We start from the raw sequence: 27,472 nt of genomic DNA, 5'->3' as shown, positions 1-27,472 counted from the left end.
GCAGTTTTATCATATATGGTTAAGTGTGCAGTCCTATGTGGCCCTCTGGTAGTGTCGATGAAAAATTGTGGCCCCCTCCATCATTTAAGTTGCCCATCCCTGGCTTAAGTGTTCAAACAGGTAAAAAGGCTGTTGCAATAAAATAAAAGGATATAAAACAGTCTCTGCGTAAAATGGACCAGATCTGGGAAAAGTTCCTCAGATGGTAAAAACAAGTTTGGACTGTCTTAGGTCAGAATCAGACACCGAGGTTTTCCATAACAGTACTGATGTTGCTGCAGAGGGAACCAGCCGAGGGTAGAACTTCCTTTGGCAGCTGTTGAGGTCCAATAACAATGTTTTCAGTTTTGTCTAGTTTAACTGCAGGAAGTTGTTGTTCATCCAGTTTGTGATGTTGTATAGACAATTGTTTAATGTACTGAGGGTTCACATGTCTGATGTGTTAAAAGACACTGTGGAGCATCGAATCTGCAAGGACATACAGTATAACAGGCAAAGAAGACAGACACACATCGTTCGCATCTCACTGCTTTCCTACCACCACATTTCTGTCCCTCATCACATCATGTGTTAATGTATATGTATAAACATCAGGATTTTTTTTTTTTTTGTTTTACTAGTGGTTTTCAAGGGAAAAAGTCATGCTTGGTAAAAAATAAATAAATAAATAAATAAATTTTCTGGTTTCACTTTTCTCAGTGAACTATTTTTTTCAGGGGAGAATGAAATTGTCTTCCAGTTGGCAAACCCCCGACACCATACCTGTGAATTATGTGTCCCAAAGGAAGCATGTGCAAAGAAAATAAAATTGGTCCTAAAACTGAGTCCTGAGGAATACAATCCATCATATTAACACAGAGGATTTAAAATTATTCACAGGACCATAAAACCTTCTATCTAATAAACATGAGGAGAACCAGTCGTAACAGAGTATATCCACGGTTTCTCACCTGGGGTCAGGGATCCCAGGAGAACTTTGTGTGATCAGCGGTTGTGATGTTGTCAAAATTAGATTTGCACATGTGAAATCATGATAACATCAACATACAAAAGCACAAGCACTATAAATAAGGCAAATATGACTTAACTGTTTTGCAAGGTAAATGAGGAATGAGCATGTGGAACAGTGCTTCACCTAAATGTTTCCTGAAAAGGAAAACAGTGGTTTAACAACCTGTGAACAGTTAACGCAAGAGTACACAATATCATCAGACCTTTTATGTTTAATATGAGATCAAGAATGAACATAAAAGTCTATGGCATGTGTCACTTAGTAGACCTAGACAGCCTGCAGTATGCAGCCATGTTCTGCTAATGTGCTCATGTTTTTGTATTTGATAAACAAAGAAAATAACTATAGGAATTATTATAAAACAATTAATAGTTCATTTATGTTCACTGCCACATGGCCACAGTACAGTAGCTGTGTTTTTAGCTGACCTGCCACCTAGAATAACTTTTGGTATTATTAATGTCTCTCTGTGTTATGTTATAAGATATTTAGCTTTATTCAGACATGTATTCTAATGTTACCAGCATAGCATTTATCTTTTGTGGTATAATGTGTTGTGTTTGTAAACTATTATTTAAAATCCTCTCAGTTTAAATCAGTCTTTATTCTTATCATGTGCCAGGTCAGGTGTGTCGACTGTTTCCTGTATTACCTCTGTCACTCTGCAGTTTTAACAGGTGGTATATAAGCAATATGACAGTCAAAGTCAAAGAGGTTTTTTATTGTCATTTCAGCCATATACAGTAGGTGTAGTACATAGTGAGATGAGAGGACATTCCTTCAGGACCAGGGAGCTACATTAAAACATAGGACAATAGTACAATACAAGGGACTGAGCATAAAGTGTACGTGTGCAAGCTTATCCAGAAAATACAATACAGTGCAACAGTACGAACAGTGCAAATGGTGCAAACATTGACATTGCAAAGATAATACAACAGAGACAGTGCAAAACACTTAGGAGACACTGCACCTAGAAAAAGACATTACACAGAACAGAGAGCAGCGCCGACTAATTAGCAGACTAACAGAGTATGAGTTAGGGTGGTTGTAAATATTTAACTGATTAGCAGCATAATGTGTGCAAAGGATGCAAGTATGTGTTCAAACTAGCTCTGAAAGGTTATGAGTATATATACAGTAGTGTTAAACATACAAAACCGGCCCGCCAGAGGATTTAATCTGGCCTGCAGCTTGAATTTGCAAAGGTCAAAATGCGGAAATTACATAGAAGACTGCTGGTATTTGGGAAGGTTTGATTTGATTTGAAGCTTTATTTGTCATTGCATAAAATACAGAGTATCAACACAACGAAATTCAAGTAGCCACTCTTGGTCAGTGCTTTTTTTTTTAAAAAAAGTGCAATAAATAATTCATAAATAAATAAGTAAACATACAGAAAAACAGTTTGCAGAGGGTTCTTATTTTGGTTTAGTGAACGTATGGCCCAGGGGAAGAAACTGTTGGTTAGTCTGGCGGTGCATGCATTTATTGACCTAAAACGTCTGCCGGAGGGGAGCAGGTTGAACAGGTGGTGGGCGGGGTGGGCAGAGTCCTTGAAAATGGATCTGGACCTGTTGAGGCAGCGGGAGTTGGCGAGCTATTCCAGGGAGGGCGGAGGGCAGCCTATGGTCTTTTGGGCTGTGCCTATGATCCTCTGCAGAGCCTTCCTGTCTGCCGCCGAGCAACCCGCATACCAAGCTGTGATGCCGAAGGTGAGTATGCTTTCAATGATGGACCGGTAGAAGGACACCAGCAGCTTCTGTTCAAGATGGTTTTTCCTGAGAATTCTCAGGAAGTGTAGTTGCTGTTGGGCCTTCTTAGTTATTGCTTTGGTGTTGATGGACCAGGTGAGATCTTCGGAGATGTGTACTCCTAGGAATTTGAATGAAGACACCTTTCCACGCAGTCGTCGTTCAGGTGGAGTGGGGCTAGTGTATTGCAGTTGCGTCTGAAGTCTATGATGATCTCCTTAGTTTTTGAAGTGTTGAGAAGTAGCTTGTTGGATGAGCACCAAGATGAGAGTTTCTTGACCTCAGCTCTGTAGTCTGACTCATCGCCGCCTGAAATGAGACCGACCACAGTGGTGTCGTCGGCAAATTTTATGAAGGTTCATTAAGTATATGGATTGTCCCATGTTTAACATGGTTCCTGAACGCACCATAGTCTTGTTTTGTAAATGGTATGGACAGGTGTCAATCTGTTTGATTAGCCTGTTAGTGATATTGAAGTTAACCTACAGGATTTCAAGGCGAGTGGGACCGAGAGGAGAGAAACAGAGCGAGAAAGAAAGTCACTGCTAAAACTTAGTTGAGAAAGCTATAGTGCTTTAAGTTTGTGTGATTTAGTTACTTGCCTGACTTCATGATTTAGTCCATTTGTTTGCTGGAGAGACTGGACGCTCAGTGGGAATTCTACTTAATTGATGCTAAACCGTGACCACACTGCAGATTGTTGCTAGCTAGCTCCTTGTGCTAGAAGTATGAGAGACTTTTATTTGGGAGACACTTGCTGCACCAAGCTGCTGAGAACCTACTTTATGTTTATGAACGTGGATGGAGTCTGAGGACGTGTTTCTTCACCACAGTGACCGGACACTGCTGAAGGAGGGTTTTTGCCAAACTTCATCTAACAGCATCCTGCATAACAGGAACTGTGAGTACTGTTAAGACGCTGAACTGGATTCAAATGAACACCAATATGCACGGCAACAGTTTGGTACCATAGACTAATTAACTAAGACTCTTTTCAAAATACTTTTTGAAGAGTCTTCATCTTAGTGAATTAAATATTGACGAATTTCAAGACCTGGAGGATTTCTTTTATATTTTAGTGTGCCATGCACTTATTAGGAGCATTTTAAGATTACAAAAGAAAACTGTAAAAATGCCAGAAAGCAACACAAAATAAACAAAATGACTACAAAAAATGAGGATAATGACCACAAAGAGAAGAAAAGTGCTATTAAGTCATGTGAAGCAACTTCCAGAAGACACAGTGTTAATATTTAATTTTCACTTCAATTCAGTATCATTTATATATCATCAGTAACAACACAAACTGTCTCAAGACACTTAACAACACCTGGACGGATACCCCCAGAGCAAGTACAAAGGAAAAACACACAAAACAACCACTAAGAGCAAAAAGACCACAAGGAGTAAACAGACTATTACAATAAAACGAATATAGAGAAACACAAAGCAACAACAACTTTAAATATTTACACCACAACCTGCATGTTTCATATCTTCATTTACATCTTACATCTGTAGTTCTCCGTCTGTCCAGAGAGTATTTACACTATTGTTGTGTTTTATGAAATGTTACATTTGGTTTACTAATTTCTCTGAGGGAAAAATGGCTCTTGGTATTTATCCTGTATTTGTCACTCATAAACCATAAAAATAAAAAACGTATACAGTTCGTACAAATTTAATGAATGTTTTGTTTCTGAAAGGATTCCACCCACAAGTGTGCGGACTACTTATGCACTGGGAATTGTGACCGCCAACATCCATACTAAAAATGGGTACTTGAGCTCCAGAAGTCGAAAAACTCAGTATTAGTCATTTGACCGTATTTCTCTTTCAACCTTTCTATGTGTGTTTATTCCCTACTATGACCCTGAGGCCAGTCTTGCATGGAGACTGGAGACAGTTCAACAAAACACCTGCTGCAGGAGCTACAGGCCTGATTCTCTCTCATTTTCCCTGATCTTTGGGAACAAAATATCTGGAAAGTTTAATGCAAAGTGCCGTCTAATGTGTTTTTCCAAATAGTTATATGATTTAAATGTATTTTAAAGTATTACTGTGCTGCATTTTAAAGGATGGCCTCCTTATTTTGTCGTAGTTGATTTTATATTACATATTACATATAAAATCAACTACGACAAAATAAGAAGGCCATCCCTTAAAATGCAGCACAGTAATACTACAGTGTGTCAACACTGTAAAACTCTCTCTCTCAAAACTAGTGTTAAGTGTTAGAGAAATTAACACTGTGGTGTAGACACTTCAAAAGTGCTGCGATTAACTCTGATGTGCTGATTTTGCTGTGTGGTCTGTAGATGGCGGTATGTTCAGTTAGTGATCCAGTAATCTGCAATCTTCATGATTCGTATCCAGAGGCCTCTTGATGATAATCCGGCAGGTGGAAGATCTCTGTAGTTTTAGTTATACTTGTTCACTAGTCTCAGGTGTCGACACACTGTAAAGATGACAGAAATACACTCTGGTCAACTGCTCACTGTAAAGCAAAGTATGCAGTGTAGCCTTTTCTTTAGATATACTGTAAATATATTTGGCTGGACTGACTAATCCAAACACAGACATGTTTGTGTTACATCGTTTAAATAATGGTATCTAGCTAAAGATACTGAGGGCAGGATCAGAGGGCGACACCAGTCACTTCATACTGCATTGTTTTCTGTTGAGCCAATTGTTCCCTCATCAACATTGACCTCCTACCATAGGTGGTAGACAGAACTAGAACCTTTACACATCATGTACTATGAAAATGTGTCTCTGTTTCTGTATTAAATATTCCAGTACCATAAGCACTCATATAGATGTGAAGGTTGTGGTTTAACCCTTATGCTCTCCTCTGGCATTTTTGTACATTTTACATTACAGTATAAAACCATGTGTGCGCTAGAGAGACAGTGTGTGTAAATCTGTAGCATGAACTGAACATTTCAGGGTTGATGAAAGAGCATCTTCTTTTAAATAATGTTTTTCATGAGTCTTTGAAGAGGTGCTCTGCTCGTGGATTCCTGCTTAACCGTAGCAGGTCTTCATTCATTTTTTTGCACAGGCTAATTTTGAGCTTTAGTTTTATGTAAGAGCTATTTGATGTGATTTTCAGTGGCCACGTTTACATGATCACACTGATAAATGACAATAATTTTGGGTCAAGTGACTCAAGTGACTCTTACAACCTGGCTCATATCAGTGACTTAGAATGATCCGAATCCCTCAAAAGATCCGGGTTTTACACTAGCGCTGAGGTTCAGGAGCTGAAATCAGATTAACCAAGTATGATAAATATGGATTGAAGTTAAGCTTATTTTTTATTTTTTTTTATTTTTTAAATAAATACAAAAAGGACTCAAATAGACATTGATTATTTTATTTGAAAGTAAGCTTCAACCCAAAATATTTTTGTTGCACGGAGAAATGTAATTTTGTTTTCTCTGTAGCAGTTCATTGACTTCATAAATTCAACACACCGTAGTTTGTTCATACATGGCGTATAGCTAAAAAACGTTATATGCAGTGTTATCTTTATTTTAAATGTCAAAGGGTTTTGCGGCTCCCGGAGTTTTCTTTTCTGTGGGAAACGGATCCAAATGGCTCTTTGAGTGGTTAAGGTTGCAGACCCCTGAACTTAAGAATAACATTTCAAAATGGTTAGTACATTACCTTCATCTGGAGGCTTAGACAAAGAACGTGATTTGAGTCTGTCATAGAAAGTGAAAATACTGTTGTTGAAACTTAAGTCTTCAGCTTCTTTCAATACACAGATAGATTCTGGTGAGAAACGCAGAGACTGGATGCATTCAGTATCGTTTGCGGTTTTATTGGAGGAAGAGAGAAGGTAAGAGATGGTGAGAGACCTAGATCCTGCTGTGTCTCTGGCTATTATAGAGAATTAGCAATACTTATAGGTTCATCTAAACAGAGGAAGGGCAAGGTTCAACAGTGCCATATATGGAGTTGTTTTTCATTTGAGATGGCCACTAGGTGTTAGTCAAGTCCCCCTATCTTGTCTATCCTGACACTTATGGCACATGCATGGAAGCAATGACACATTCCAAGGTTCCCACACAACTATACTTATCTAAAAGAAAATACAAAGGATATATAAGATTTATAGGTTATTAGTAAAGTTCTATTACACTACCAACAGGACTACGCTGACTGACGATGTTATACCATATTTATAGAGCACTGTAAAGTTACAATGCTCATCAAGGCTCTCAGCTTTAATGTGAGGGTATTCACATCCATATACACAGTTCCTTAATTTGAATGTTTATTTTTTGTAGTGTTAAGAATCTCATGGAAATGTAACAAAATAGCAAAGAAGGGAAATATTACATATTGTTGAGGCTGTGATTCACTTGCTTCCATGTTGCCTACACAACAGAAAAGCCAACAGTCATCAGTCATAATGGAAACCAAACAAACTGAAAAACATATCAAAATTATATTAAATATTGGTATGTATGAGGATAGAGAGATAAGTGTGTCAGACAGCTCTTTAAATGCAGTGTTATATCTGTCATATTCTGTCCCCTTCAAACAAACTCTGTAATTTTCCATTTGTCCAGCAGATGCCCTCATGGAATATTATCATAAAAGAGGCTTGAGACAGAGGTCAACATGGAAAGTTTTTTTCTATTTATTACTTCCCAGTGAGACACCATGCAGTTTAACAAGCACCAAACAATTACAGCATTCATCAACCAACACTCACCACTTGAGAGGCAACTAGCTGCCTTTTCTAGTAATTAGACGAGTCTAATTACAGGAGACATCATCTAATAAAACACTTAATATTTACATCACAACAGGACCATACAGTCCCTGACAAAAGTCTTGTCACTTATCCATTTTGTAGAAACAACAGTTTATAACCTGACTTTTAATTAATCCATTGGTTTTAGAAATGGCTCATATGAAAGCTAAAACCCTCCCAAATTATGTTTGATATGCTAAAATAAATTTGCTTCACTGAAGAAAGATTGATCATTTAATGAACACAGAAAGGTCAGATTTTGGCAAGACAAAAGTTTTGTCGCCTACAGAAAGTAATGTGAAAATTGAACAAATCATTTACTTCAAATACAAAAATATGATGCATAACATCAGTGAATGAAGTACTGGTGCTGTGAGATCCATATTTAATATCTTGTATGACTTCCATGAGCTTGAAGGACTGCATCCATGCGGTTCGACAATGATTCATACAATTTATTGATGAAGTCATCAGGAATAGCAAAGAAAGCAGTCTTACATGCCTCCCAGAGTTCATCAAGATGCTTTGGTTTCGTCTTCCATGCTTCCTCTTTCATTCTTTCCCAGACATGCTCAATGATGTTCATGTCTGGTGACTGGGCTGGCCAGTCCTGGAGCACCTTGATCTTCTTCGCCTTGAGGAACTTTGATTTAGAGATGGAAGTATGCGATGGAGCACCATCCTGCTGCAAAATTTGACCCCTTTTATGGTTGGGAATGTAAGAGGTAGCTAATACTTCTTGATATTTTACGCTATTGATATTGCCTTCCACCCTGCAAATCTCTCGCACACCCCCATACTGGATGTAACCCCAGACCATGATTTTTCCGCCACCAAATTTAACTGTTTTCTGGGTGAATCTCGGATCCATGCGAGCTCCAGTAGGTCTCCTGCAATATTTGCGGCGGCTGTGATGTAATTCAACCGAAGATTCATCTGAGAAATCCACCTTCTGCCACTTTTCCAGCGTCCATCCTTTTAGTAGGCTGTGGACCTTGGCAAATGCCATACGTTTTTTTAATTGCCTTTTGTTTAGTGCTGGTTTCTGGGCCATTTCGAGACAGAATTCTACAAACTGTTCTGGTTGACATGGGGACTTGAGGTGACAAGCTCTGCTGCAGTGGAAAAGGGGCTGGCCTTGGATTTTCGAGCCAACAAACGGTCCTCCCGAGCAGTTGTCTTGCGGGGTCTGCCGGACCTGGGCTTGTCAAAAACATCTCCAGTCTCTTCAAATCTTTTTCTTATTCTTTGAGGCTGTAATCTAGGATTGGGTGCATCATATGACAATCGACAAGACTTTTGTCTTTGCAAAAACTGACTCAGTGGGCTTTACCAAGCTGTGAACGTTAGAATGCTTTTCAGCAGTTTTGTTTGGCACCAAAACATTATTTCAAAAGCTGTTGGGATTGTAATTAGCCATTGCTTGTAAAACAAATTGATAATACATATATTTGAGGGGCACTTAGGGTCAACTTGTACCCAAGCGACAAGACTTTTGTCTTGCCAAAATCTGACCTTTCTGTGTTCATTAAATGATCAATCTTTCTTCAGTGAAGCAAATTTATTTTAGTATATCAAACATAATTTGGGAGGGTTTTAGCTTTCATATGAGCCATTTCTAAAACCAATGGATTAATTAAAAGTCAGGTTATAAACTGTTGTTTCTACAAAATGGATAAGTGACAAGACTTTTGTCAGGGACTGTATAAACCAAAATCTTTTAAAATTTTCTTTCATATTATTTAAAAAAATAAAATAAAAATTGCAACAAATTACATCTGCCGTCTTGCGGGGTCTTTGGGAGTTCTGTAAAATGATTTCTCCTTTGCTTGTCCCCAGCTATTCTGGTATCCTGGTGCACAACAGCTGTCGACCATTTTTGGATGTAACTGGTACAAGGACTAGTTAGTTAGGTGCTCGCAGTTGTCAACCAAATAGTAATTTGATAAGCATGCTTACCTGCCAGTATGACGCTGTTGTGATTGCCGGTGTAGGATGATGTCAGCTACTGGAGCTCTATAAAACATGGGACGTCCGTGAACCAGAAAATTAGTGGTTCGATCCCTGGTGCATAGACCACATGATGAAGTGTCCTTGAGCAAGACATTGGACCCCAAGTTGCTCCTAGTGCTTGGCAATACTGTGTGAATGTGTGTGCATTTGTATAAACAATGGTTTGGATGTGTCATTGTGACTGTAAAGCGCTTAGTGTACCAACAGGTAAACAGGCACTGTGTAAATACAAGATCATATCGTTATCTGTGTGTCTCGTTTTTGCAAAAAGCTCACTAATTACATCTTACTGTATTTGTCATAATGTTGTGTTTGGGTACCTTTACTTACTTCCTGTCTTTGTCTTTTCCCACACCTGTGATTACACTCACCTGTCTTTGTCCTGTCATTAGTCTCACCTGTGCCTTGTTAGCCTCAGTGTATATATAGCCTTGTCTTGTCACTTGTCAAGCTGTCTGTAGATCCACCTGGCTGTTTTCTCTGCTCCTGTGTAACTTGTTTTTGCTTTGGAATGCCCTCCTTATCTTTTGATTGAATACCACTTTTTGTCAGACTTGTGTTTCTGGATTTAACCTGCTTAACTCTGCAGTGCCTTTTGTTCCATATTTTTGTCAGTCATCGTTAAATTTACTTTGAGTTGCTCATTATGCCTCTTAGGACTGTGTGTATTATTGTCACGACCCGGCTCAAAGGAAGGACAAATTGTGACCACATGTGAATCTTTTAATTAAAGTCAAGTTACTGTATTGAATAAAATCAAATGAACAGTCAGTATATCAGTCATGGTTGCAATGTGTGTGAATGCTAGAATAGGAGAACAAAGACGAGAGACTTCTCAAACATAGATATAGGTTAGCAATCACACCAACACAGGTGTCAGCCTTCGTTCCAAATGAGCCCGTCCTCAAACGTAAACAAATGAGGAAGTAGGTCTTAAGGCCTGGAAACTGTCACAGTGTATATTAAACTAATGAGATGTGTAACCCTGATTTAAGTTGGTTTGATTTTGATTGTGTTCTTGAGAAAACCCCCATTTAAAATCCCCATGAAAACTTTTTGTGAATCATTTCTTTTAAACATTTTCTCATCATAGAATAACAAAAACAAATCCAGACTTTATTTACTGGTTTTATCCATTGATTAATTAATCCCTCTGTCTTTGTCTCTTGTCTATTGTAATTCACCAGAAACACATTTACATTACTGACACACTGGAAGCAGGACAGTATAAGCAGTGTGTTACTGAGAAGCACTAAAATGAAGATGTGTTTTGCTCATTAGCACATCAGTGTGGAAATACCTCTCTCTTTTCTGAATGTATTTATTTATTTATTTGATGGGGACAGTGCACATTAATGAACATCTATTCAGACAGCAATAGACGTAAATATGCCGGATTATAGCAACAATTCTAATTTGCATCCACAGTCCCTTGGCAAGTAACACAAAAACATGATAAGACATAGGACAGGACAATAGATCACAACAAGGCACATCACAAGACAGTACATTACTAAGAAAATAAAAGACTGGTTTGCTTTCAACCACTGCTTGAGGTGAGTTTTGAAGGTTTGTAATGTGGGACACTCCCTTATGAAGAGTGGAAGACTGTCCCAGATCCGACTGGACTTTACAGAAAAGGGCATTTTGACCAAAGGCTGTTTTTCTGTGTGGGACCTCACAGTCCCCTCTAGATGAGGCCGTGGTCCTGAGACCGCTGTGAGCCCGTTTTTTAAGGTAGTCAGACATGGGAGGTGGGGCAAATCTATGTAACACCTTGTACATCAAACAAGCAAATTTAAGATTTTTAAAATTCTCGAGGCTCAGTAAGTTGTGCTTCTTTAAGATGTTACAAATGTGAAATGACATTGGTTTTCTATCAAAGAACTTTTACAATTTTTTTATAGAGTGATTCAATGATTTTGCATGTATTTACACCTGCCAGTGACCAGCATGTAATACAATATTCAAAGTGTGACAGGATCATTGAGTGTAAAAAAATTCTAGCAGCACCAAGTGTTATGAAAGGTCGTATTTGTTTAAAAGTTTTCAAATTGAATTTCACTGTATTAGATATTCTTTTAATGTGGCTCTTGAAACATAGCGTGGAATCAACCGTACTTGGATTCGGAAACAATTTCTATTTCCTGTCCTCCCAAAAATATACCTGAATGTTTGATGTCCAGCGGTTGCTTTGTGAACATCATACAAACAGTTTTAGTTGTGTTTAGTAACAGGCAAGATTTATAAAGCCACTCATTTACAGGAACCATAGCTGAAGTAAGAACAGAGGCTGCTTCATGAATATTTTTTCCACTAGTGAAGATGACAGTGTTGTCAGCGTACATTTGAAATTCAACATATACATAGAGAATAACAGAGGGCCAAGTATTGACCCCTGAGGTAAACAGGGACATCTAGAAAAGTTGATTTGACACTGTTAATGCAGACACACTGTTTCCTGAATTCTAAATATGATTTTATCCACTGAATTGCCTCCAAAGAAAAATTAAAATAGGTTGGTTTAGACAGAAGAATTTCATGATTTACAGTGTCAAATGCCTTTCTCAGATCTGGAAATACAGCACCAACCACCACCGTTAGTGTCCAATATGTCTTTAATCTTTTCTATAAACAGACAGTCTGCAAACAATGAATGATTTTCACGGAAACCAAATTGCATTGGAAGCAAAGGAGAGTGGCCTTTATTTAAATGTTCATTTATGATTTTTGCTACCCACCTCCACCTCAGAAACCACAGGGAGGATACTCTGTTATTAATCATAGAATAAAAAAACAGGCTGTGCAGGATTAATAGGTCTGGCAACAAGAATAGATGGTGGAAAAATTTCTGATATCTCCCTGACTGAGTTCATTCATTCATCTTCTGTACCCGCTTATTCCTGGGGTATACTGGAGCCTATCCCAGCAGTGAGAGGTGGGGTACACCCTGGACAGGTCACCAGTCTATCGCAGGGCTAACACAGAGAGACAGACAACCATTCGCACTCACATGCAAACTCAGGGCCCAGTTAATTTATTTTTCCTTTGCATTTCCCTTTGTTTCAACAATTACATCCATGGAAAAAATGAATGATTTGTAATAAATCATATGTTTGTGTTTCCTAAAAGAACAAAGCATCTTGATTTGAGTCTACACTCCAAGGGAACACACTGCACAAAAAGTTGGTCTAAAAGGTTATTTATTGATGTAAATGACACATAGCAAGAGTAAAGTAAATGCATACGATCATTTGAAAGGTTAATTATAAGTGTGACTCGCCACTGTGCCGCCCCCTGACTGAGTTAAAGAAAAAAAATGTTAAATTCATTAGCTAGGACAGTTAGGTTAGTTACCGTTGCATTGTTAATTTTCAGCTCAATATTTTTGTTTGAGTCTTTCATTTCTTTGTCAGTTAATTTATTTTCCCTTTGCATTTCCCTTTGCTTCAACAATTATATCCTTGAAAAATATGAATGATTTGTAATAAATCACGTTTGTGTTTCCTAAAAGAACAAAGCATCTTGATTTGTGTCTACACTCCAAGGGAACACACTACACAAAAAGTTGGTTTAAAAGGTTATTTATTGATGTAAATGAGACATAGCGAGAGTAAAGTGAATGCACACGACCATTTGAAATGTTAATTATAAGTGTGATTAGTTATTCTTATATTACATGCACTAATAAACAAATTATAGACTCTGTAAGATGAAATCTTTAAAATCCATGATCTCTACCCACTTATCACTTGGACTTGAACATACACTGATCAGGCATAACATTATGACCACCTTCCTAATATTGTGTAGATCCCTTTATGTCTTCATGTTTCTTGAGCTGTTCCTAAACCATTTTTGTGTGTCAGTCAGGCTGCATCCTGCTGGGGATGAGTTTCTGCTAACATGGAGTGTCATTGCCATGGAGTGGGAGTGCCTGAGATGGTCAGTGTTATTTACTTCACCTGTCAGTGGTCATAATGTTGTGGCTGAACTGTGTAAACTATCTGTCAATGGGAAAGAGGCACCTTACACCCTTGAGAGTTCCCCAGTCCACACAGGGCAAACTCAGAGAAAAACTACAACCACTTTGAAATCTCTTATTAATCTAATACCATGACCAACCATAAAACAACAATATACAGCTCATAACTTGGATTATAGTTTATATCAGATATAACACAATAATTAAACTAACATACAAGCAGTATACGATTGTAAGTGCCTCCCTTCCTACTATTAATGGATGAATAGTTATCAGTGATATTCACCTATCAGACTTGGTCAGTTGAATGGTTTAGAGGACGTGTTAACTAAAGTTAATAAACACAGACTAATCACAAAACCACAACCCAGTACATACACACTAAAAAAAAAAAAAAATGTCATGACTAGAAATAAGTGTAATTATAGATCTTAAAATTAAAGAGGACATAAGATAAAACATTTCACTTTTTGAGCTTTTTCTACATCTAGCTATATCTTTCTACAAAAGCTGACAAAAGAACTGCACAGTCAGTTTGTTATGTGTGGTCTGAGATTGAAAATATTTCCTTCAGGTAGCCATTTTAAATTTGACTAATTTGTGACATAACTAGATCGCTCTGCCCTGTCAATCAGTGATCTCTACACGGCTTCAGATATCCCTCTCCTTCCGTGTACACAAGCAGTGACGACGCTAGTGAAGCGAAGCCACTTTTCCTTTCAGCAAGCATCGGACACACATCAACAATGAAGCGGTCCTGGCAGGTAAGCAGCTCTGTGCTCGGCTACAAAGGCTCACAAGCAAAAACTTGCGGGTGTGTTCCAAACACTTTACCGCGGATTGTTTTACCAACTAGGGCCAATATGATGCTCAATGGACTAAATTTCATAAGACATTGTGAGATTAACAGTCCACAGTATGATTTCCTAATGTTATGTGTATGTTGTATAAATTTGCTGTTATCGACACTTTGAATTGAGTCCAGAATAAAACGAGACAAGTGGTGCTAACGTGTTGGTACTGTACAGTGGACAGTGGCGCTAACCACGGAGCTAAGTTACCATGCTAAGGCCATGTTAAACACGTTGCTGTCATTTGGCTAAGGGACACTTTCAGTGTATCTGTATGTTAGTATGTACACTATATTACCAAAAGTATTCGCTCACCCATTCAAATGATCAGAATCAGGTGTTCTAATCACTTGGCCTGGCCCCAGGTGTATAAATTCAAGCACTCAGGCATGCAGACTGTGAAACAAGACATTTGTGAAAGAATGGGCCGCTCTCAGGAGCTCAGTGAATTCCAGCGTGGAACTGTCATAGGATGCCACTTGTGCAACAAATCCAGTCGTGAAATTTCCTCGCTCCTAAATATTCCACAGTCAACTGTCAGCTCTATTATAACAAAATGGAAGCGTTTGGGAAAAACAGCAACTCAGCCACGAAGTGGTAGGCCACGTAAAGTGACGGAGAGGGGTCAGCGGATGCTGAAGCGCATAGTGCAAAGAGGTCGCCGACTTTCTGCACAGTCAATTGCTACAGAGCTACAAACTTCATGTGACCTTCAGATTAGCCCAAGTACAGTACGCAGAGAGCTTCATGGAATGGGTTTCCATGGCCGAGCAGCTGCAGCCAAGCCACACATCACCAAGTGCAATGCAAGGCGTCGGATGCAATGGTGTAAAGCACGCCGCCACTGGCCTCTAGAGCAGTGGAGACGCGTTCTCTGGAGTGATGAATCACGCTTTACCATCTGGCAATCTGATGGACGAGTCTGGGTTTGGAGGTTGCCAGGAGAACGGTACATTTCAGATTGCATTGTGCCAACTGTGAAATTTGGTGGAGGAGGAATTATGGTATGGGGTTGTTTTTCAGGAGCTGGGCTTGGCCCCTTAGTTCCAGTGAAAGGAACATTGAATGCTTCAGGATACCAAAACATTTTGGACAATTCCATGCTCCCAACCTTGTGGGAACAGTTTGGAGCGGGCCCCTTCCTCTTCCAACATGACTGTGCACCAGTGCACAAAGCAAGGTCCATAAAGACGTGGATGACAGAGTCTGGTGTGGATGAACTTGACTGGCCTGCACAGAGTCCTGACCTGAACCCGATAGAACACCTTTGGGATGAATTAGAGCGGAGACTGAGAGCCAGGCCTTCTCGACCAACATCAGTGTGTGACCTCACCAATGCGCTTTTGGAAGAATGGTCAAAAATTCCTATAAACACTCTCCTCAACCTTGTGGACAGTCTTCCCAGAAGAGTTGAAGCTGTAATAGCTGCAAAAGGTGGACCGACATCATATTGAATTCTATGAGTTAGGAATGGGATGGCACTTCAGTTCATAGAATGAGTAAAGGCAGGTGAGCGAATACTTTTGGTAATATAGTGTATGTTAACCGACTGGTGTTTAGCTGTAATGGTGTTGTCATTTATATTTTAATAAGTTTTCTGTTTGCCGTGTGTGCTACCGTGGAGCAGACAAACCAATTTAGTTCATTACTACGTTTGTGTAAGAATCTTTTCTCAGTCGCTTTGGTGCTTTTCTCAGATCAGAATGAAAGTTCTCACAACTATTAGTCCAACCTCCACAACATTGAGTCATTTGTGCACATCATCATAGCAGTTTCTCATTCCTTTGAACAAATTGCAAATGCTTTTGGACATGTATCAGTTACTTTCATACAATTCTCCGCTGTTTTATAACATTATCATTTTCTTATGCCATGTCAGTCAAAATGAAACATACTTATGAATGCTGAATAGTCATTCCCTATAAAACTAATAGTCCTCATTTCATTGCTTGAGTCATTACATACAAAATTGTTGAACTAGTTGTCAAAATCTGTCAAGCTAATTTCATACATTCCTTTATCATTTTTTTCCTGAAAATGTCTCCTAAATTGAACAATTGCTCTCAGGTGAACTTCAGCTTTCACTCATGAGGAGGTGTGTGAAGCATTAGTTGTAACCAATGACAAGCCACTTGTCCACAGTCACTCAGAGCTGAATCCCATGAACCCTCACTTGGCAAGCATATATGAACCAAGCAGGACATAGTGTGTACCATTTCTACAATTCTGTGACACAAAAATGGAACGTCAGCGTCGTGGAGGAGGGGTGAGAATCCGCGGAGGAAGGGGAAGGGGACAAAACGGGCAGAGGAAGAAGAGGTGAAGTACATAGGCAAATTCCTGATGAAATTAGGGCTACACTTGTGGACCATGTTGTGAATCACGGCCTCACTATGGCTGAGCTTGGTCGACGAGTGCAACCAAATGTAGGGAGAACCACTGTGAATTCCATCATTCAAACATTTCGTAGGGAGAACAGGTATGTATAGTATTGGACAGTAATCCAATACCTTGTTATATCTCATATTTACTGTACATTACTATAATTTTACTCTGCAACACATAGGACTGCAAGACAACCTCGCAGAGGTGGAAGGGGGCCTGTTTTTACTCCACAACAAGAGGAAGCCATTTGTGCAATGGTGATTGCAAACAATGCAATAAGATTGAGAGAGATTCAAAGCGCTGTTATAGATGATGACAATATCTTTGGCAATATTGAATCTGTTTCAATCACAACAATTGACTGAGTGCTCAGGAGGAATGAAATGCGCATGAAACAACTTTACAATGTGCCATTTGAAAGGAACAGTGAAAGAGTGAAGGAGACCCGTCACCAGTATGTACAGGTAAAGCTTGAGTGTGCGTTCTATGCATACTCTAATGTTCAGCACTGTAAAATGTTTTACTTTGTGTAGTTCCATGCAGTACACTTAACAGTTCTGTATATTCACAGTAGGCTACATACTGTACACTATGTTGTCAAAAATGCATTATGTTACACAGGGAAAGTTCTTACAATTGGGTTTTTTTTCTCTCTTTCTCTCTTCTGGGATAAAGCGTATACTGGAGCAAGAGGCCAGGGAACCACTGCACACATTCATTTACATCGATGAGGCAGGTTTCAATCTGGCCAAAGGCAGAAGGCGTGGAAGAAACAGAATTGGACAGAGAGCAACGATTGATGTTCCAGGCCAACGAGGGGGGAATGTCACAATGTGTGCAGTCATCTCGGAAAATGGTGTCCTCACCCATATCCCCCTTCTCGGTCCTTACAACACACAACATCTTCTTACTTTTCTAGACACTCTTTACAGAACCATAGTCCCTGAGAATGAGAGGGGTCTAACTGGAGACCATCTGAGCAAGTATGTTGTCGTGTGGGATAATGTGAGCTTTCACCACTCACATCTGGTCAGAGAGTGGTTTGCAGCACATGGCAGGATGGTGGTTGAATATCTCCCCCCCTACTCCCCATTCCTTAATCCAATAGAAGAGTTTTTTTCTGCCTGGAGGTGGAAGGTTTATGACCGGCGTCCACATGCCCAAATGGCCCTGCTAGCAGCCATGGATGCTGCATGTGATGACATCACAGTGGAGTCCTGCAGAGGGTGGATTTGCCACTCAAGGAGATACTTTCCTCGTTGCCTTGCAAGGGAAGACATCCGCTGTGATGTAGATGAAAATATGTGGCCAGACACACAGGAACATGTGGATGTCCAGGAATAATTTATGTTCAGTTTACAGTAATATGTACTGTTATATTGTTTACATTTGTGCACAGTTCTACCATAATGGTATTTCTTATGTTTGTTCTAAATAAGTGACTGTGTATTTTTTTTTGCACAATGCTGTAGAATTGCAAAGAGCATATTCAGTAAATATGTCACAATGAAAATATGACAAAGCCATTTGACTGTCTTGTTCATAAACAATGGTGTCAGGACTTATTATTTTGATGACAAAGACAGTTTCATTGACATGAATACTTGCTTTTGAGTAATCAACTATTCATTTTGAGCAAGTGACGCAATTTTGCAGGTTATCCACTAGGTTTTGCAGTTTGTACTAATTGTTCTGAGAAATGCACTAACTGTTGTGCAAATGTTAATAGTGATGTGAGAAATGCACCAAAGCGACTGAGAAAAACTGTAACGCTCTAATGCTTGTGGCTTGAGCTTTTATGGATCAACTGGACTGATAGCTTCTGAGCGCCATGACGATGTCACTTTCTATGCTAAAGTTTTCTTGTAGTGGCCACTAGATGGCGGTATGTTCAGTTAGTGATCCAGGAATCTACAATCTGATTTCAATCTGATTTCATGATTCATATCCAGAGGTCCCTTGATGATGATCCGGCAGGTGGAAGATCTCTGTAGTTTTTGTTATACTTGTTCACCAGTCTCAGGTGTCGACACACTGTAAAGATGACAGAAATGCACTCTGGTCAACTGCTCACTGTAAAGTGAAGTATGCAGTGTAGCATTTTCTTTAGATATACTGTATATATATATATATATATATATAGATGGACAAGGGCGGATATATACATATACATACATATACATACATACATACATACACATATATATATATATATATATTATGGCATGCCATTCAGGAAATTAATCTTTGAATATATGGAATGAAACTTGAATATATTGAATGAATCTTGAATATATTGAATGAAACTTTGAATATATTGAATGAATCTTGAATATATGGAATGAAACTTTGAATATATTGAATGAAAGTTGACTGACGTCAGACTTCACGGCAGTGCCTGCGGTCATCTTGTTTAACGTGTGGAAGCTGCGGGCCAAAATCCTCCCGATACCCCTGCCCAATACCCTGCCCAATACCCTGCCTGTTCTTCTAACGAAGAAGTTCGCTCCTTTTTAACCGTGGCAGAGCTATTAACGGAACACTCTGCTGTGTGTAGAGGTCTGTATGTAGGTCTGTATGGTTAGCCTGATATAGTTTTCAGGTGATTTAATGAAGGCAAAACACATTGAATGGCCGTGCGTAACGGCACTACGCTCTGACGCGGCTCTTCTCTGGGACTGGAGAAGCTGCGGCTACAGGGATTTCGTGAACTGAAAGAGAAGCTCTTCATATATTGTTTGGATGCAAAAAGAATCACCCACATTCATAGACCAATGTAGGCTGAATATTTAGTTTAGTATTGAACGTATTTGATGATCGGTGACACATTGTCAGCTTTGGGCACGTTACTCACACAGCGGACTGCAAAAAGGAGCAAACTTCTTAGAAGAACGGGCAGGGTATTGGGCAGGGGTATCGGGAGGATTTTGGCCTGTACACGCATTCGCCAGTGTGTTTGTCATGTCCTTATTGTTTAATATTGCCGCAACGAGATTGCGAGTGGCCTGACTCGTTGTCACTCTGTCACTTTTTGCTGCAGCATCCACACGCTAAACAAGATGGCCGCAGGTACTGCCGTGAAGTCTGACATCAGTCAACTTTCATTCAATATATTCAAAGTTTCACTCCATATATTCAAAGGTTCATTCAATATATTCAAGATTCATTCAATATATTCAAAGGTTCACTCCATATATTCAAAGTTCATTCAATATATTCAAGATTCATTCAATATATTCAAAGGTTCACTCCATATATTCAAAGTTTATTCAATATATTCAAGATTCATTCAATATATTCAAAGGTTCATTCAATATATTCAAGATTCATTCAATATATTCAAAGGTTCATTCAATATATTCAAAGGTTCATTCAATATATTCAAAGGTTCATTCCATATATTCAAGATTCATTCAATATATTCAAAGTTTCATTCCATATATTCAAAGTTTCATTCAATATATTCAAGATTCATTCAATATATTCAAGGTTCATTCAGTATATTCAAAGATTCATTCAATATATTTAAGTTTCATTGGCTGGATTAATTAATCCAAACACAGACATGTTTGGGTTACATCTCAGGGTCAGAGGGCAACACCAGTGATACTTGCACTTCTTGGTGCATTGTTTTCTGTTGACATTCCCACGTCAACTTTGACCTCGAGCTAGAACATTTACACATGATGCACTATGAAAATGTGTCTCTGTTTCTGTATTAAATATTCCAATATCACAAGCACTCATATAGATGGGAAAGTTGTGGTTTAATTTAGTATCATATTAAATGTGATGTTACCTTTTCATCATAGGAGGTTGGAGACCTGGTTCCTGTGCGGGTCATTTTGATTATCGTAGCCCTTGTTATCGATCCATGTAGTAATGGTGTCAAGATGGGCTGGTGTCATGACACCCTTTCCTTGAAGAGGCTTGAACCATGTCTGTACCATCTTTCTACTGTGTTTCTGAAAACTCCGTTCAAAAACTTCAAGTCTGGATTTACTCGTGTTGTCGTTCTGAAAGTTCTTGAGGTTGTTTTTAAATTTGAATCTTGGCATTGAACCGAGGATCGCCAGTTTGAAGGTGCCCTCAACATCATCATTGCTTATGGCGGTAGCTAAATGCGATCTGAAGGCTTTTGATTTTGTACTGAGAAACTCTTGATGTATTTCTTTAGGGACATATACAGCTGGAAGTTCACGGCCATGATTTTTGTGCACATTATTTATCAGATTGTTATTCAGAGGAGAAGACTTTGTTCCCACTTCAAGCATGGCTTCTGTTAATCTGCTATTCTGGTTCTTCTTTCTAGCTTCCAGTATACTTTTGACTGGTGGCTGGTGATCTGCATTGATGAACTGTCCAACTCCTGGATTTTTAATTGCATATGCTTTCCATTCTTTGTATGATGTCACTTTTCCAGTCTCTTTCTTGAGTATCATTTTGTCTTCTGTGATCTTTTTTGTTGCTGCTCCTTCTGCCATGTACCAGTCTCCTCCCCTGATGCTTTCAGTAAGCTCTTTCCGCTTAATGAAAGACTCCCATTGAGCTGGATTTCTGAGGAGGGTCTGGGCCTCCACAGATCGGAGTCGGTCTGCTTCCAAAACAATCTGTTCTTCACTGGCCTGTGGTTTCATGCCTTGTGCCAAAGCATGAAATAGGCAGCCCTTGCCATCGCTGTCTATGCTCACTGTCTGGTTGTTGATGCGTACATCATAATGTCCATCAGGGTATTGGTCACTCTTTGGTCTGTAGATCAGTGTCACAGTTTGGCTAGCGGGTTTAGTGCTTGGGATCACCTCCTGCATTTTGGTAAGTCTGCCATGGCTATCCTCTGTTAGGATGTCAACCTTAGTGCCACTGGCTTCTGACAAGACTCTGATGTCGAGGATTGTACCTGCAGTCGTGGATTTCTTGATGTTTTCAGCATGTAACTTTGAGAGTTCACCTGTCTCTCCTGAATTTGGTTTTATTGGCATGTGTGCGATGTATCTGTTGTTCTGTGCAGCTCTGAGTTTTTCCTCTGTTCTGTCAGTATTTAAGGCACTTCTGACTTTCTGGCTGATGAAGCCATTTACTTTGTTTTGAACAAAGGAAACAATGTGAGTGGAGAACTTCTGGTGGAACACTTCTACCAAAGCATCAGCCAATAAATCACTGATGGTGTTGGCTAATTCCTGTTTGAATTCTTTCAGCATATTAGTGTCTGAAGCAGAGAGCTCCTTTACATCCACTTTCTGTGAAAAAACATCTTGATTTTTAAATTTATTCAGTTCTTCATGAAAGTTTGAGAAAAACTTTTTGGAGAGGCTGAATGCTGCAATGGTGGCATCCCCTGTCAGCGCTGCCAAGTGGGTAACTTTAATAGCTATCAGAATTGCTTTGAGGTGCTTGAGCTTCTGTTTTTTGGCCTCTGCTTCAGCACTTTTCATCACTGTGAAGATGGATGAGTTAAGCTTTTTCTGCCAGCTGAGGTCTGCGTAGAATGGCTGTAAAGCAGTGCTGCTTAACTGTTTGAAAATGTCCAACAGTTGAGTCTTTCTGTTCTCGTCCTGCAGGAGGTCATGGAGTTGCTCTTGATCTTCAAGGTGTGAGAGTATAATAGAGTCTACTAATGAAGCCGTGGGCTCTTGTACTATTATGGTTTTTATGTTGTCAGCAACACTCCATTTCACTGCAGGTTTGATGCTGTTCAGTATTTCTTTCAGTATTTTCTCTTCTGCCTTTCCTATTACATACATAATGGTTTCATTAACTACTGTTTTAACAGTGATTTGTCCTACAGTCTTCATAGTATTCATTATCAAAGCACTGCAGCCCTCTTTATGCTGATGAGAGAGAAACGTTGGCATTGACTTCAGGTTGCAAAATACTTTAGTTGATATTTTACAAGCTTTGAATCCCTTTGCAACCAGCTTTCCAACTCCAAATGCAATAAGAGATACACCAATAGAAATAGCCTTCTCTATAGCCCATGATTTCCAGCTGAATTCTCCTGTCACCATGGACTCTATGCTAGTGATGCAGTCCGATATTCCCTCAAAGATGAGTCCCATGCCAACATGAACCAATGTACCAACCATAACTGCAGTGAGCAATGCTCCTCCAACAATCTGTAGAACGCCAAGAAAGAACACCAGCAAAGCTTCCCATGGGAAACGAGGTTCCTCTTCCACAGAAAATACATATTTCAGACCTTGGCAGTAGAGGTTGTAGGCTTCGACCTGGAGATCTTCTTCAGAACTTGACACCAGGGAGAACATTGGTGATTTTTTAGCCATTGCATCCCTCCCCCTTTCCTTTATTTCATCTATCTTTTGGATGGCCTCACTAATGTTTTTGTCAAAGTAACTGAGCATGCTGCCCTTTGTTGTTAGCTGTTTTTCAAGACTGGATGGGTTACTATTGCCTGATGCAGCAGAGGACATTTTTACAAACATAAGACAGAGCACAGATTCCTCACTGAGATACTTAAGAGACTCCTGTGCCTTCATTAGATCATCTTTGGCCTTAGTGAGGTAATCTGCTTCCTGCTTCTTTATAGTGCAGTAGGCATGATTGTAGAAAGCTATGGCTGCCCAACTTTCATCTTGTTTCATGGCCTTTTCAAATAGCCTGGTGCTGATGTCCCATTTTTTTTCATTCAGTGCAATATTTCCAAACTTGATGTAGTGATAAATGCTAGAACATGGTGAAGTTTGACTTTGACACTGGGTTTTTGCAGATGCCAAATCAGCCTTTAAACTTTTTTCCAATTCATTTCTCTTCAGCTGCTCAATTTGTTTTGATTTAATTTGCAACCATATCCCCCAGAACTCATTCATGATCGCAACAACAGCTCTTCTTTCATCTCCATTTGTGTTCTTATAAATATCTTGAAGAGTTCTGCAGTATTCTGAAAACAGGTCTTCCCTCAGTTTCATCTCAGCAACATCGCTCATCACGTCATTATTCTTTTCTGCTGCAAGTCTATCCCTTCTGCTCTTGGCTTCCTCCAGAGATGACACAGTGCTGAAAGACTGCTGCAGGTGTTCAGTGGACATGATAACTTGAGCAGATCCAGGTTTACCTTTGCGAGCGGTCCGACCAAAAGTCTGGAGTTCCACTCTTGTGTTCTCAGAAAGAAACGAGAGTATCACGAATAATCCTCCATTATTGTTCACCTGTTTGGACACTTTTATGTCTGTGCCACGCCCAGCAAGGTTTGTGGCAACAATGACATCTCCAGGAAGCAGCTCTTTATCTATTTTGCTCAAACTGTCTTTGTCACTGCGGCAATAGAGAATGATTTGACCTGGGATGCTGCTTTTCAAGTCTTCGTAGATCTCGTTGGCTTTGTTGATAGTTTCACAGATCACCAGGGCGGCTCTTCCACCTCTGTATGAGTTTGGGCAAATCTGAGCCATAACTACATGTTTGATTTCAGATTTCCACTCTTCAGCTGAGGTCTTCAGAGTACCTTTGATCTCAAACAACTTTTTCCGGTTGAACGTTGGCATTTAGCAGACAGAAAGATTTGCATATAGGTCTTGCAAAAGCAGAATATCTGTTGTGCTCCCAAGTGTCCCTGTTGTTCCGTATATTTTTCTATCATACTTTTCAAAGAAGGAGATGTTAGAAATGTAATTTGTCACTGTTGAAATTGTGCTCAGTTTGATTTGGTGTTTGATCTCAACAAACTGCTGCAGACCATCGCCCCATTTCTTATTCAGTTCTACAATACCAGTGGAACTGAAATCCACTGGACAGACATTGTCGTTTTCTACAACATATTCTCGTCCTTGCTGCAGCTGCTTTGCCAGAAAGGCATTCTGAACCCACACTAACACTTTGCTCTCTATCAGATTCTTCATAAATCCAGGAATGCTGATTTTGTCTTTAATATTTGCACACGGGGTGTACTGAATCTTCTCTGAGATTAATTCAGCAATGGCCTTGATAAGAGGTTCTTCTGAATCATAAAGAGCACAACACAAGCCTTCCTCCAAGACAAGAAATGTAAGCTCTGGAATATCCTGGTTGTTGTACGGGCTGCTCTTTCTCAGACAGAGCAATCCCGTGTCGTCCAAAGTGTAAACAGTGAAACCATAGGGGACATATTGCTCAAGTTCTTGGAAAAAATCTACCACTGCATCCTGACTCACAGATTTCAGTTTTGTGAGAAGTTCATCCTTTTCACTTTTGAGGATATCCTCTGTAAATCCTTTTGGCACAGTGTTGGATTCTTCAGCAATAAGTAAAATGTCTGTTGGAGCCTTTATTTCACTTTCATCAGTGTCCATTGAGTCAAAGATGGCCTTGAAGAATGATGCAGGAGGAGCCTGTATAAATGTCTGATGTCCTGCAGACAGGAAACCATACTGGCTGACATGGCCCCAGATCATAGCCAGACTAACATTCAGGTGCTGCATGGAGACCATGGGGCTAGACAGGTAGGTCAGCTGCAGTCCCTGATCCAGCAGCAGTGAGTCCACTTCATCGATTATGATGCACTGATACTTGCGATCAGGCCTCACATCCTTCATCTCGAATATCTGGCGAAGGTGATCTGCAGCGAAGGCTTCAATAGTTCCATAGACCACGTCCTTCTGGTAGCATTCCTGTCGATCCTTCTCTTCGATTTTATTTGTGTTTGTGTCAACTGTGATTCCAAAGTACTTATAGAATTGGGTCCATTCTTCTGCATCTCTTTGACATAACACAGAAGAGCTGGACACTGTGTCTACTTTTTCACCCCTAAGCACACGCAGAACTGCAAACATTGCTATGACACAAGACTTTCCTTCTCCAGTGCCCATCTCCAGGAGTTTACCAGTGTCAGACAAGGCCAAGAGGCACCAGCTTATCATCTGAGTGGCTCTGGGCCACCACTTCCCTTCAGCCTTGTGCAGGTTTACAGCATTGCATAAGACTGCCAGGATCTCCTGAAGGTCTTCTGTGTTTGTCCTGTGACTCAGATTCTTTGCTCGTTGGATATCTTTGTGGTTTTTGATTTCTCCAGTTTTGATCAGGTCTGTTACATGAGTTACTATATCGCATGATTTTCTCAATGTCTGTTCATCAATGTCATTCATCTGCCTTATTTCATCAAAAACAGTGTCAATGCTTTTTATTTGCTCATCTCTCAGGCTCTTTTCTAAATGCTGGATCAGATTCTTAGTTCTACATTTATCTAAGAGGTTGAGGAGAGACTGATGGTTCCCATCTGTCCACTTGGAGGAAACCTGATATGTAGCCATCAAATGTAAAATCTTCATGATGGAAATACAGCCCTTGTCATAATGGTGGTCATTTAGAGCTCCAAGCAGGTTCAAGGCCTCTGTTTCTGACCAAAGTCTTTGTGCCACAAGACTTGAAACCATCTGGAGAAGATCTTTGGTTTGTTCTTTTGAGTCCTGGAATTTCTCCATACCGGCAAATAAAATCTCCAAACACCATTTGCCTGCTGGAGAAGTCGTATTTCTCTCTGCTTTTGTTTCTCCAGTAAGGAGTCTCAGGAGATTCTCAAGAAAGATCAGAATAAAGATCTGGTTCGACGGTAGTTCATTTCCATTCATTTTCTTTGAGATGGAGATGATTTTATTGCCAGTGTTTGTGTCTTTGTTTGGGTTGGTGTTGAGCACCTGAAAAATGGCTTTAATGAACCTGCGTCTCAGTTCCACAGGTTCATTGTGAAATTTACTCAGGAGGTTTTGTAAGACCTCTGCAGCAAACACCAGGGAATCATTGTCCTTGAGCTTTGAAAGTTTCATATTGCGGGAAACACTGAGATTTTTTTCTTCAGTGAAAAATCCACGACTAAGCTGGGCCTTCCCTGTTTCCATCACCTCTATGCCATGTAGAATGTAGTCAGACACAAAGTTATCCATAGTACCATACACAATATCTGCTTCATAGACCTCCATGTATGAAGCATTAGTTTTCTTCATGTTTGTGTTGACAGACATTTCAAGGTACTTGTAGAAGTCAGACCATTCCTTTGTTTGCTCCTGTGAGTGAACATCAGAGCTCAGCGCAATGTTTATCTTGTTTCCCATGAAGACTTGTGATGCTGCAAACATGGCTGTGACACACTGGTCTATGTCAATACCGACCACTTGTAGCACTCCACTTTTCTCAGTCAGCATCAATGCACACCACTGCAGCATCTGCCTCACTGTAGGCCACCAGCCTTTTGTGTCAAAAACTGCTTTGCAGAGCTGAGACAGTAGGCTCTGAATCTGGCCTTCATTCAGTGTTACACATTTAAAGGAATCTTTCAGAAATGGTGAATCTTTTGGTGCTTTTTCTGAATATTGCAGGACACCAATGGTAATGTTTTTTATACATATCAATCAAAGAATCATTCAAATTCCATAACATTTTTAATTCTTCCAGAGCTACATCTAGACTGCTATCATCATTCTCTCTGAGAGTCTTTTGGAAATCCTGATAGAATTTCTCAGGGCCATCAAAGTCAAGGGTCTGAATGAGAGAGCGTCCAGATTCATCTTTCCACTCAGGTGATATGTCATACACTTGAACCAATGTAAGGATTTTATTTATTGAACCATCCTCTCTGTATTTCTGTGACAGTGCTTGTAGCAGATTCAGGGCCTCTGTTGGGGTCCATTGGTTTGTTTGTACGAGTTTGAGGAGCATTTCAGTGGAAGCGGAGAATGTTTCTTTTCCATTCAGATGTGTGAGTATGGATAAAAGGAG

The 27,472-nt window shown here is 39.7% G+C and overlaps 1 pseudogene across 1 annotated transcript; it reads right to left on the bottom strand.

Annotated features, from left to right (window-relative positions):
* Positions 1-23,414: 23,414 nt before the first annotated feature.
* Positions 23,415-26,919, bottom strand: LOC311489138 (protein translocase subunit SecA-like; annotated as a pseudogene). The gene has a single exon. The product of its transcript is annotated as a protein translocase subunit SecA-like (transcript).
* Positions 26,920-27,472: the final 553 nt, after the last annotated feature.

The sequence above is a fragment of the Chelon labrosus genome, assembly GCF_963514085.1.
Source record: "Chelon labrosus genome assembly, chromosome: 6".
Taxonomy (NCBI): Eukaryota; Metazoa; Chordata; class Actinopteri; order Mugiliformes; family Mugilidae; genus Chelon; species Chelon labrosus.
This window is presented reverse-complemented; position numbering and strand designations above follow the sequence as displayed.